Source organism: Monodon monoceros, unplaced genomic scaffold (genome assembly GCF_005190385.1).
Source record: "Monodon monoceros isolate NGI ecotype Baffin Bay Population unplaced genomic scaffold, NGI_Narwhal_1 Super_Scaffold_9, whole genome shotgun sequence".
Classification (NCBI taxonomy): Eukaryota; Metazoa; Chordata; class Mammalia; order Artiodactyla; family Monodontidae; genus Monodon; species Monodon monoceros.
In genome coordinates, this window is record NW_021703786.1 from 9,307,128 (window position 1) to 9,321,013 (window position 13,886).

Here is a 13,886-nt window from a genome sequence, read left to right on the forward strand (position 1 = left end):
GACTCAGGAATAGCTAAAACCCTAAAAACTTCCAGCCAGCACAAGACAAATTTTTTCCTCCTTTGGGTTTCAGTGTCTGAATTTATTCTTCCTGCATAGTCTAAGAACCCAAGCTGAAAAGTCAACATAAAAGGTAATCTTCAGGGCTTCCCTGGTGGCGCAGTGGTTGAGAGTCCGCCTGCTGATGCAGGGGATGCGGGTTCGTGCCCCGGTCCAGGAAGATCCCACATGCCGCGGAGCGGCTGGGCCCGTGAGCCATGGCCGCTGAGCCTGCGTGTCCGGAACCTGTGCTCCGCAACGGGAGAGGCCACAACAGTGAGAGGCCCGTGTACCACAAAAAAAAAAAAAAAAGGAATCTTCAAAAGCAAAACCAAAACTGTTCTTGTTGTGAAACATCAGTAGACCCAATAAATAGCAGAATTAGCTCCTCCTCCCCAAGGACCTCAGATAGCAGAATTATTATCTAGAGATGATTTTAAAGCATGTTTAAGATAATTAAATACATAAAAAGAAGAGAGCACAAACAGAAAAGGCAATATTGTTTTTAAAAAAAAGACTAAACTGACTTGGAGAAGAATCAAATAGAATTTCAAGGAATGAAACATATACTCCTTAAAATTGAGAGTATTCATTGCTTCCATGAAAGTGGAAAGTCTTAGTTAAATAAATGACAGGTTTTAATCATAGAAGCATTAACATGACCCCTGATTATTGTCCTTTCCAACTGCAGGCATCAAGCAACCTTTCATCTTTGGTTGTGACATGATTAATACCAGAAGACATGGAATAAGCAGGAAATGTTCGGAATGGGCTGGGCATCCCAATTCATCTTCAGGGTATTTGTCTTAAATGTTAAAAGTGGCATTTGTAGTGAAACACCACCAAGAAGGTCATGCTCAAAAATGACCCAGAGAAATAGAAATTCAGAGGACGATTTCCTGGTGACTAAGTAGTTAGCGTTGGAGGGGGTTTTTAATGCCACATAAGCAAAATAAGTCCCATCTGGCTGATTCAGGCTTGGATTGTGTTGCAGGCAGCTGACATAATTCTCCATATTTAATTTCCCCAAGCTGGACAGTGGAACCAGGCTTTGGAGTCAGATCTGGATTTAAATTCTGGTTTTTGGTCCAGAGTTGGGCATCCAATCCCTAAGGCCTCCTTTCCCCTCCCACTTCCAGAACCCTTAACAAAAGCCTGAGTACTGTACGCACGATGATGGTGCTTTTGCCTATCTGAGTGCTAAGGACCCTCACAAGGTAGCAGTGATGACTATTTACAAACATTCGAGTCTGCCGTGGCCCTCGATGTTTTATATACATCCTTTCATTTCAGTCCTCACAATAACCCTGGGATAGTAACAGAGATAGAGATATAGAAAACAGAAAATCGATAGAGATATAGAAAATTTCCCCCATTTTATTTGCCCAAGATCATATGCTAAATTGGGCCGGCGATGAGATTTGAACCCATGTCTGTTCTAGGTTCTTTCCATGACACTAAGTTGCCTAACTCGTGGCTTATTTCAATACTTTCTACATTCAACTTCCTTCTGAACAATGCATTTTCATGAAATCTCCAGCACTGACAAGGAAACAAAAGGGCTGCGCTGATTTTCTCCCAGGCGGCTCCGTGGTCTTCACAACAGCCATGTTCTGTTGCAGGGCTGGCTGTCCCCCTCAGCTGTGCGTTGCTGCCTGCTCTTATGTAAACCCCTCGTCCAGGACAGGCTTTACTGATGCCGCCTTCAAAGGCAAGGCGGCCATCTGAGAGGACGAAAGAAACCAGTAAAAGATGGTATTCTGGGGAGCCATCCCAGGTAGAGTTGTGTTTTTATGCACCAGCACACTTGGGAAGCAAATTTGGTGCACTCATAAGGGCAGTTAATGAAGTTCAGTTAATGAAGTTCATTAAGTTCAGTTAATGAAGTTCAGTTCTTTGTATAAACAAGGGAGAGAGCATGTGTCTGAACGTAATTCCGACTGCATCAAGGTCATTTTAGAGCTCGTGGAGCTCTATTTGTCTTAGGAAATCTCGAAAACTTTTATAGGGAATTCGGAAAATATTTTCTGCCAGCAGGAAAGATAAAATCCCTGCACACAAAGTACAGGCATGGGCCCAGAGACTGAACAGACAGACTGCTGTAAAACCCCCATTTAATAAGGCATTAAAATGCCATCGACCTGGATACATTTTAAAAAAAAAGAGAGAGAGAGAGAGAAAGCTATGAAAACAAATACCATTCAAATAATTAGGATCTTATGCCTGAGGCCCGCCTTGATGCCAAGCAGAAACTTCCCTGCAGGAATTGGAGCTAAGCCTGATCCCCAAAAGGACGAACTGGCCAAGACAAAGGCAGCTCTGCACCCAGGTTTTTCCCAGTCCCCCTCTACCGCCTGCCCCTTGATGCTGCAGGCAGTGCGTTTGAAATTGTTTCCCTCGCCGACATCTTGGGTGACTTTGCAGTCCAGTGACTCAAGTGGGGAGTCCGGGCCCTGGTAGACTGCTGGCCTGTCTTCAGGAAGGGCCAACAGCGTATTCCCTAAAGAGGCCGCGAAGCTGGGAGCATGGGCGCTTGTGCCACCTGCTCTGTAAAGTCAAGGAGGCGTTTTAAGGCCACTCTCTTGGATAAATATGCTCCAACTGGGGTAGGGGTTGGAGAGTGAACATTTGTTTGTGAACGTAGCTGTGAGGGGAAAAAAGGTATCTTTTCACCAGCTCCTGCAAATACGGAAGCTGCCACAGACCTATTTCCTGCCACCCAAGCTTCTGAATAGTTGAAGGCCAGGTGCATAGCTGCATGTTTCATTACCCACCTCCCTCAAGGTAGTCCCCAAGGGCTCAGCCCCAGAAATTTGAAATAAAGGATTTGTCATTATTTCTGGAGTGATTGTTTATTGGGAGGCACCCAGTGTTGTGTACAGAACTGCCTGTTATGAAATGATGCTTAGCAGGTCTAATTGAAGGAGCTTTCCTAAAATTGAATTTTAAATCAGATTATGTCTGTGATACAAGTTGAGGGGACCTTGTATTTACTCTCACATGCATTTGTGTCACTGACCAGTAACTTTCCTTAAAGAATCCTGTAGAGAAACTCGTGACTATCTGAATGTTTCTCATATTTTATTTCTTCTTCCTGTTGTACGTTCCTTTTCTTCCAATAGATTGTAATCACCAGCAAAATTTGAAAATGAGAGCGTGGAGAAAGGGAGAGAAAAAGAAAGAGAGAAAGGAAAAAGAATGAAAGAAACAAAGTCTATGCATTCGCTGGGGTTGATTTGAATGGACCAGTTGGTTTCATTTTGCAATACAAAAGAAAAATTCAGGGCTTAGGGCCTAACACTTTCATTAAATTAAGCTTTGGTGAGTTCTAATAATATAGCGGTTTATTAAAAGTGTGAAAAATGTCACTGCAGAGGCCTTCCCTAGGCAGCAGCCTCACCTCATGACTCATGTTTCCTCCATGGCTGCCTGAGCTGTAAAGTTGTGGGCAGGATATTTAAGGTCCAGTGAACCAGCTTCTTGAGTCTTTCTTGCCGTTTGGCTGGGATCGTGTCCCGGTTAGCAATCTTGCCATCCAGAGGGGTAGCTGGACAGCAGACGTGAGAGAGGGGCTGGCTGCCTAGGGCTGTTGTAAAGGATGAGCCCAAAAGAGTAGTGAAAAGCTCAGAACTTAGTCCCCAGCAGGGGTCGGCTGGAGGAAATGAAAGGATCAACAGCACGAGAGGAGCGAGGAGCGCTGTGGCCGATTGTTCCTGATCACAGCCGCAGGCTTTCCCGCATCAGCCGGCAATCGACCTCGTCAAAAGCTGAGCATGCAGGCGAGGCAAGGATCGTGATAAGGCAGGTGATGATGCGAAATCATCCACGTCTCAGAGCTGATGAGATTGCGCAATACCTCACCAACCATTCTCCTTCCTTATTCTATAAAAAAAGCAATGTTTGTTTTTTTAATGAAAATGGAAAAATGAGCATGGATCGGTACTCAACTAGACCAACAGGAAGCTTAATAATTGCAATCCCATCCATTTCTTACTAAGTATTTCTATGCAGAGCATCTCATTTGGCCCATGAACCGAACCTAGGAGGTTGGTGGCACAGGTATTACCCATATCTTTTTGTAAATGGGGACCTTGAAGCCAAGAGAGACTGAGAGACTTGTCCAAGGCCTCCAAAAATATAGTGGCAGAGTTGGGACTTTCTTTTAGGAATAGATTAGTTCCCAGTGTCACTGAGTTTGGCTATGGGTTCTGAATGAAGGGGCAGAAAACGCAACCCGTCCCTTCCTGGAGGCACTGGTAAAGATGGCCGGCTTCTCCTTTGCAGGGACACCCTTTCCTAACTGTTCTTGAATGTCGTCCTTACTGCTGGATGAGCCCCAAACCCTTGGGGTTGTGAGGTGCTCAGAGGGCTGGGAAGACCGAGCAGGATTCTTCCCGGCATTACCCTCCCACCCCCCCTAGCATTGTATACCTAACTGCACATAGATCTAGGCTTTGGCATCTGTTAAAGGAGGCTTAACTGTGAGACAGGAGAAGCAATAAAGTCCTGAAAAGCAATAAAAGGAATTTCCTAGAAAAAAAAAAGTCTCACATCTTTTTTTTTTTTCTTCTTTTTGCGGTACGCGGGCCTCTCACTGTTGTGGCCTCTCCCGTTGCGGAGCACAGGTTCCGGACACGCAGGCTCAGCGGCCATGGCTCACGGGCCCAGCCGCTCCGCGCCATGTGGGATCCTCCCGGACCGGGGCACAAACCTGCGTCCCCTGAATCGGCAGACGGACTCTCAACCACTACGCCACCAGGGAAGCCCTAGTCTCACATCTTTTAAGCATCAAAAATAAAATCTGCGTAAACTGGCATTCCATGTGGGGGGAGGGGATCACACTTTTATCTCTATTATCTTATTTAATCTTTTCTATAACCTTGGAAGATAGGTAGCACTTCATTTCTCCTAATTAACACATGGGGAGATGTGGCAAACATCTAATAAGTGGCGGAGCTCCAGGCTCACTCTCTCTCCACTACCTCCCTGTGCCTCTCCATCCAAAGCTCTGGTAAACCATCTCTGGAAGGTCATGCAGATCAGAGCCTTATGGCAATTCCTCTATCATCCTGTAGTCGCCATACTTTTTCTTTTTTCTTTTTTCTTTTTGGCTGTGTTGTGTCTTTTTTGCTGCGCACGGCTTTCTCTAGCTGTGGTGAGTGGGGGCTCCTCCTCGTTGCAGTGCGCAGGCTTCTAATTGCGGTGGGTTCTCTTGTTGCGGAGCACGGGCTCTAGGCACGCGGGCTTCAGTAGTTGTGGCTCATGGGCTCAGTATTTGTGGCTCGCAGGCTCTAGAGCGCAGGCTCAGTAGTTGTGGCGCACGGGTTAGTTGCTCCGCCACATGTGGGATCTTCCCGGACCAGGGCTTGAACCTGTATCCCCTGCATTGGCAGGTGGATTCTTAACCGCTGCGCCACCAGGGAAGCCCTCCATACCTTTTTGATCTCACCTCCGTTTAGCAAAAAGTCTTAAAGCACATACTCCCAATATATTTATATTATTTATTATTTATAACCTTATTTATTATATATATAGATGTACGACTTACTAACGTAGACATTAGATACTTGGAAAAGGATGAGATTAAAATAAATAGAAAAAGAAGTTCTAGTATTTCCTTCTGTTACTCTCCTTTGGAGAGTCCTGCTATAGATTTAGACAGATTGTGGAATATAAGTAGGGAATTCACGATTGCAGACGTTATTCACGGAATTCAGTGCTGCAAAGGATATGAGGAGACTCAGAGAGAGGGCAAGTCACACAGCCAGCATGTGACAGAACTGGCGGTAGGGTCCACATCTCCTCACACCCAATCCCAAGCCCTTTTCACTTCTCTACACTGATGTAGATAGAAGCCGAAAGTTCGTTTTCTTGGGCTAGAAAATGCACCGGGGTCTCCAGCACAACAGGCCAGAGCCTAAGCACAATGCCTAACCCTTCAGCTCTGTGTCTGGAGTAAATTCAGGTCCATCGACTGCCCTAAAAAGGCAGCCCCGGGCTTTTCAGTCCGGGCCGCAGAGCACATGCGCCAGGTCATCAGCGCATGCGCTCTAAGGAGAAGGAAGATTGTGCTATGCTGTATTTGATGCTATTAAAAGCAGCTCACAGGGCTTCCCTGGTGGCACAGTGGTTGAGAGTCCGCCTGCTGATGCAGGGGACACGGGTTCGTGCCCCGGTCCGGGAAGATCCCACATGCCGTGGAGCGGCTGGGCCCGTGAGCCATGGCCGCTGAGCCTGAGCGTCCGGAGCCTGTGCTCCGCAATGGGAGAGGCCACAACAGTGAGAGGCCCGCGTACCGCAAAAAAAAAAAAAAAAAAAAAAAATCAGCTCACATAGTTTCTATCATTCCTAATGCCACAAGTTATTCACTGAATTATGTTTAGAGGGGCCTCCGAATTCCTTAGAGCCAAGCCTGAAGAAGTGTCACATTAGAGCACACGGAGGAGCCCATCTAGCACCACAGCTTGAGCTCAGGTAAGATGGTGAGCGTCTCAACGGCTGCTGTCCCACAGTTCATACAGGCACCTGCTCAGGAGAGAGGTCGAGGTGTGAGGGGACGCAGGACTGAGGAGCACCGTCATTTCCCAAGCGTGCACTCTTCCCAGAGGCTTACACAGGGAGCCATGTTTGGGGGCTTCTTGCCTTGGTTTGGTTTGGTCCTCTCTTCTTAAGAGAGAGACAAGGCCAGTCCTTTCTTGGAATAGGCTGAGTGGTCTCACAGAAGGGGGTGGGGGAGGGGATAGTTTGGAATCCCCAGAGGAGAAAGAGATGTAGGGACATCGAAGGCAGTTGCTGGAAACAGCCCCAATCTAGTACCGCTGGGGCTTATTTGCCCCTAGGAAGCAACTGGATAAGACGACAGAGAGCTGTCAGTGAGAGCATCACACTCTGGGTGCAGGCCTATCAGGGCAGGAGGTACTCAGATAGCTCAGGACCCCGGGAGCTGGTCTGTGACCCTGAAGCTGAGCTGCAGGAGTGCACTGCTTCCTCATCACACCCATGACAGCAGCCAGAGCAGAGGACGCAGGCCACACCAAGCTGCAAACTGAGTCCCTGGTGGAGGCAGCATTCCTATCCTGTCTCCTGCTTGGGCAGTTCCCTGACTCATGTGTCCGAACAGCCGTCACCCCATGATGGACACTTCACAACAGCCCAAAACTCTGCAGCCTCACGCGGCTGGCGCTAGAGGGCGGGCAGCCCAGACCCAAGGCTTTGCTGCTAGGCAGATATGCCGGGCCTGATGGAAGAGAGGAAAGTTGCGCAGATGTGAGCGCTCTTTACGAAGTAGAATCTGCATAATTCAGCAAGCATTTGGGGTGGGCAGGTGGGCAGTCAGCACTGAAGCCCAGGTTTCTGAGTCGAGCAACGGGACGTTGGCTGGTGGCTCCATTTACCCAAAAGTAGAAGGCAAGGGGAGGTTTGGAGGGGGAGGACGGGTTCAAGTTTGAACAGGGGGAGTTGGAGATCCTGACATTTCTTAAGTAGAACGGTCCAGGAGACAGACTCAGGAGAGGGAAGTGAAATTAGACTTGAGATGCATTGGCATTTGTCGGTGAAAGAAGCTGTCGGGAACAGGCGGCATCACCAAGGGAGAGAAGCTAGTTAAAATCGATAAACAGTAAGGATTTACTTACTGTACAGCACAGGGAACTGCACTCAATATCTTGTACTAAACTATAATGGAAAAGAATCTGAAAAAGAATAGATATAGATATATGTGTATATATATACAGATAGATACATATACCTATAACTGAATCATTTTGCTGTACACCTGAAACTAACACACTGTAAATCAACTGTACTTCAATAAAAAATAAATAAATAATGAAGAAGGCTAAAGCCCCAGACCTTGAACAAGACCAACACTAAAGGCCTAGGCAGAAGAAGGGGTGTCTAAGAGGGAGACCCCAGAGTCAGGAGGCAAACAAGCAGAGAGAGGGGGCCCAGGCATCAGTCTCGGGCCACCTCACTGGCAGCCATATCCGCCTCCCAGAGTTACCTCTACAGCGTTTGGGCCCAGTTTCTTTCACTCTTTCTTCTTTTATTTCAGGCACTTCTATAATCTTACCTTATTTTTCTTTTTCCTTTAATTAAAACTTTTCATTTCAGAAGTAATACATGCTCATTGTAACAAGTCAAACAAAACAGAGATGTATGAGGGAACTATTAGAAACAGTTCCTCCTAAATCCTCTGTGCCCCTACTGCGCGTGAACGCACGTGCACACACACACACACACAGAGATACACGTCACAGGCTCACACATCACACACCTTCATACATACTCACACATCATGCATATATACTGCACACCCATATGTGCAAACACACACAGAGGTGTTTTTTGTTTTATATTTCACACAATTGGGAAACCATACATATTACTCAGAAACTATTTTTCACATAATATATCATAGAAATATATATTTATATATTTCATTCTCTTGTTGATTGCTATTTAATGATCTATAGTTTGGCTATGCCAATTCTTTTTTTCATTTTCCAATATTCTTGAGATCATACTCTATATTACGATCCTCTTTTTTCACTTAGCTTTAAATCAATTCCCCATGTCATTAAACACACTTTGTAAACACAGTGTCAGTGACTACATCATATTCCAGAATATGGGCATATCATAAGTTACTTTCTGCCAATTTGGGGCTATTAAAAATAATACCACAATGAACATTATGGAGCATTAAGCTATGTCCACATTTCTGGATATTTTCTTTAGGATATGAACATTTTTAGAGTTTTTGTCCACACTACCAAATTGCTTTTTCCAGAAATAACAATCTGTGCTCCCACCAGCAAAGACTAAAAGAAGCTGCCCACATCTTTTCTTAAATGTTGATTAATTTGTTAGACACAAGTGGTATTTTGGGCTTCCCTGATGGCGCAGTGGTTGAGAGTCCGACTGCCGATGCAGGGGACACGGGTTCGTGCCCCGGTTCGGGAAGATCCCACGTGCCGCGGAGCGGCTGGGCCCGTGAGCCATGGCCACTGAGCCTGCGCATCCGGAGCCTGTGCTCCAAAGCGGGAGAGGCCACAACAGTGAGAGGCTCGTGTACCGCAAAAAAAAAAAAAAAAAAAAAAGTGGTATTTTATCACTTTCCTTTGCATTTTCGGTTATTAGTGATGTTAGTCTTGTTCAGGTTAATTATCCATTTGCCATCCTTCTCTTAAGAATGATCTGCTCACCATGGCTCTCATTTTCCACGTCAGTCCTTCCTCCTTCCTCACCCCCCTGCCCCGGATGTTTACTCCTCGCCCTGGGCTCCAAGAGCACCCTGCCCCTCCTGGTTCTGCATCGCTTCCCATCTGCTCACAAGTCTCTCCTGTCCCCTCCACAGTCCGCTAGCTGGTCTCTCCCGGCTTCTGTGCCTGTGGGTACCCCTTCTCTATCTTCCCCAAACCCCAGCTCCCGAGAACCAAGCACGAGCCTAGAATTCTCGAGCAGGCTGCCAGGGTTCACCATCGGCCTGGGGTCCACGCGGACCGCGGACACGCGCGGCAGGGTCCTTCCTGCCCTGCGCTGGGTCCAGGTAACTGGAGGGCCCCGGCCGGGCATAACCAGCTGGGACTTTGCATGACCCTGTCTCATCTTTCCCTTTCCCATTTTCCTCCTCTCCCCATGATTCCAACTCAGGCTTTAATTTTCACAAACGATACAATTTGGCGGTTTGGGGTTTCTGCAGGAGAATTTCTGTGCTCCTGAGAGCACTGGGGCCTGTTTGCTCTTGTTAGAGAAGAGGGACTCAGGACGCTCTGCAGACCCCGTCAGGCTGTGGTAATAAGCAGGGGCTGTTTGAGCGGCAAAGTGTAAACCTGGTCCTTCTTAGTGAGACTTCGCAGAAATCCCACTGGAGATTTTTCTGCCCCTGCCCTGTCTACTTTCCTTCATAATGATAAATGGCTGAAAAGAAAACTATCTAATCTCCAAACTGCTGGCTTTTTTTCGACTCTTCAAGGAGGGAAGGAAGAACACCGTCACATAAAACAGAGTCCTTCATCGCCTGCTCCTCAGGATGACGGTTCTTTCCCTTTTCATCCGGGCCTGTTTCTGATCTGTGATGGGCTCGCACTGAAAGCTCGAGCAGGGCCCTCTCTAATCAGCTGTGACAGACGCGGCAGTTGCTTGGGTTGCCCATCGAAATTGAATTGATTACCCGGCCCCTTTGCCATTTTGTTCTGCACACAATTGCTTAATAGCTGTCACCTTGGCTTTCAGTCGCAGCGGGCTTCAGGCTGACTGGTTCCCATTACTCAGGATGGCCAGTGCAAGTTCATCACCTTTACAGGATGTCCCTGATTGATTCCGTATGCCTTGGAGACCTGTAATATATTTGCATAGGAGGGAGGAGGGCATCGTTGGGGGACCGAATAGAAATCTCTTGGCCTCGGGAACTGCCAGGTTTTGCTGTGGGGCTCACCGCATTTGAATCATTACCAGGCCTTCTTGTCAGGAGTCTGGCCTCTGCTGACATAGCTGCTAATGAATTTGCAGATTTTTAAAAAATACAAAACAATCCAGCCTGTCCTAACCTTTGCCGTCACCACCTGCCGCCTGTAGGGTGCGGGCGGCCAACAGGACCCGCGCTTTTCCCGCCTAAGTTCCTGCTGGTTTTTGAAATGATGCCCTGTCTCTCCCCACCCCCTTCCCCGGGCCGCCAAGCAGGAGAACCCGGGCTTGGAGGGAGACATCTTTCAAGTGAAATCCTTTGCGCTGGGAACTACTTCAATTAGACAGCAGGGGGAATGTTAACATGCCCTCCGGCCTTTTAAGTGGGTTTTAATTTTATGTTGTAAGATAAGACACTGCAGGGCTGGGACTGCTACTCCTCCAGCAGGCTCCATTAGTGGGGAGAGGCGAGGCCTCTTGACCCCCTGAGGCCCAGTGGAGGCTGGAAGTTGGTTTGGTTTTTTAACAATTTGTCAGTCTGACCCAGCTTCTCTTTTCATTCTCCCTTTGGTTATTCCAGGCTCTTCTGTCACTGGAGGGGCAGCTGGGTGGCTGAGCTGCGGCTGGGAGCCTAGGCCAGCTTACTCCAGGGGCCTGGCCCTGGGCTGAGGGCAGAGCCCTGGGGGCGGCCTGCCTATGGCTCACAGTTGAACGTTCATCGTTTCTTATTTCCCTTCCCAGGCAGGGCACAGCAGCAGCAGACACTTTTCATGTGGCAGGTTTCTGGCCCCATGATGTATGACCTGTTGGCGCTACTGAATGGTGCCCTTTGTTCCAGGGTATCCCATGTGCCCCCTTTTTATTGACTTGTTGATTCAGAGGGGCAGGAAAGTTCCACAAATCCCACTGCAGGCCCTGTTCTAGCCATGTCCAGCTGGGGAAGCCCACGGACCTCATGCTTCCCAGAAAGTTGGTAGGAAGCAGCGGGCTGCCTAAAGACAACATCTCTCTTAAGAAGCGGCTTTCTTTACCTCCAAGTCAGGCAACTGTGTGTCTGGAGAGAGCCTGGGAACATACATCTAGCTCCCAGCCCCCTACACGTGGTTGTAGAAGGTATAGAGTATCCCAGAATGCTGTCTTCACCCAGAAAGAAAAGAGCAGTACAGGTGTGGGTTAGGAAGAACCCCCCTCTTCCCTATCTCCTGAGCCAAGTTAAGTTTTTCTCTGTGACCAACAAGCCCAAGGTGGGAGCCGACAGCAAAGGGAAAAAAGGAGCTTGGCCTCCTTCTGCAGGGAGGAGTCCAGCCAGAGAGCAACCCAGGGCCACAAGGGCAGGACCCTGGGGAAACAGGAGACAAGGTTGACTTTTTACCCAGCAGGAAATCCCATCTTAATCCTGGTGAGGACCAGATTGAAAGGGCATCCCTTACCCTTGCCTTCTCTTCTCATGGCTCGCTCCTGGAGATGGTGGGTGACAGGGAGCAGCTTTGGAAAAGGAGCCATGAGGGGAGGGGGCAAGAGGCAAGGGGTTGTGAGGAGGGAGACCCAACATGCCTTCCGACACCAGCTTCTCTTCTCATCTAGGAGGGTGAACCTGGACTGGACTTTGTCTCCTTTTATCCCACCCCCATCTTGAGGCCAGCGTCAGGGATCTGGCAGAGGGGTAGACAGGCGGAGGTCTCTGCCAGGCCTGGATTCCTCCCCTGGGGGTGCAGGTGGTTGATGGGCTCACATAGCTGACTGCTTGCTCCAGGAAGCCCTGGGCTCTGACTCCAACCTGCTCTTCAGTTCCTTCTCTGAGGCAGCTGCACAAATCCCACCAAGAACTCCCCACCTGGGAGCCCATCTCCCCCAAACCACCAGGTTGCATGTCCACTACTAAAAGGTGACAGATTCTTGCGTACTGTCTGCCCTGCCCGTCTGGGGTCTTTGTGGGCCCTGGAATCCAGGTCCATCGTCTGGGGAGTAGCATGAGATCAAAGGTACAGTTGCTCCGTTGGTCCTAAATGACTTCACTCTGAGCTCAGAGGCTCCATGGAACAAATGCGCAGAGGCACTAAGGGCTCCACCTGGCCCTTGAGAAAATATATGAGCAAAGGGGAAGCAGAGGCCATTGCTGAGCCAGGAAATGACAAGTCAGGAGTAAAGAGCATCCACACACTTCACAGTTGTAAAATGGCTTTATGTTCTGATATGTAAAATAAAATGTCCATGCTATATAACAAAACACTTGAAGTTCCATATCCCGTTAGCTAATGTGTCTTCTAATAAAGTGTAATCTGTAGTGTGTGTGTGTTTATATATAATTATTTATTTGTATGTTTTATCTAAACCATTCTTTGTTTTTAACATCAAATGTGTAATAAAGATTTAAATAGATGTCTTTCCAAACACCCTCTCCAACGTTCATTTTATTAAGTTTATTCATTTGTAAAAAAGCAAAGCTGAATTGGACATGTGGCCTGCATTTGTGAGATATATATATTTATATATTTTATTTTATTTATTTATTTATATAATATATAAATAGCTATTCAGCATGCAAAGAGTTTAGTGATTTCCCAAATTTGATTACAGAGTTCACACCAGCCACAGGGACGGTCTGGTGACTTTCGATGCTAAAGAGCTGAGCTGAGGACGAGATCCACCTCCCTGGAGAAGAATTATCCTTGCTCCTCTGAGCTCACTGGCTGAATTCACTGGAAGAAATGAATGTCTTCTGAATTCTCATTTTTATTTCTGTTGGGCTTTCTTGCTCCAGAGGCGAGGATTTTCTGGGAGCAGAACGGGCTCTAGAGCTGCTGGGCAGCAGCTCCAGTGTGGTCTCCTGGGGACACTGCCAGGTCAAGTGTGCTTCCTACTGGCCAGTCGTAGGACGCAGATGGGGCCTGAGAGGTGAGTCTTGTGCACCAGAGAGGGTGAGGGGCTGTATACTGGGGACGGAGGGGGAAGGGCTTTGTACGTTATAAGAAAACCTGAATGATGCCAGAGATGCTACTGGTTGTGTTTTCCCTCTTGAAGGAAAAAGCAATGTTTTAATACCCATCAGGTGGCACTTAGCCCATGACTCTCTAAAAATTGTCCCTCAGACCTCAGAGCTCCGGGGATCAATTTCCGGGCCACTAACTGAGCAATCAGCGCTCCTCTCCCAGAAGGGCTTCGTGGCTTAGCTGAGCCCACCTGTCACGTGGTCTCACAGAATCTCCGGAAGCCAAAGGAATGGGCCTCCTGCTCCCAAAACAAGATTCTCAGCTCCCTTGCAAGGCCAGGGCTCTTAAGATGTGCAGAGACCCCTCCCACCCCGACTTCCCCTGCGGGAGAGACCTCACCACCTGAACTCTCCACTCCCATCCCACCCATGGGCATGTCAAGAGATATCAGATAACAGTGCATCCAGGTCCTGCAGCCAAAATCACTTCCGAGATAGTGTGTTTTTTCCT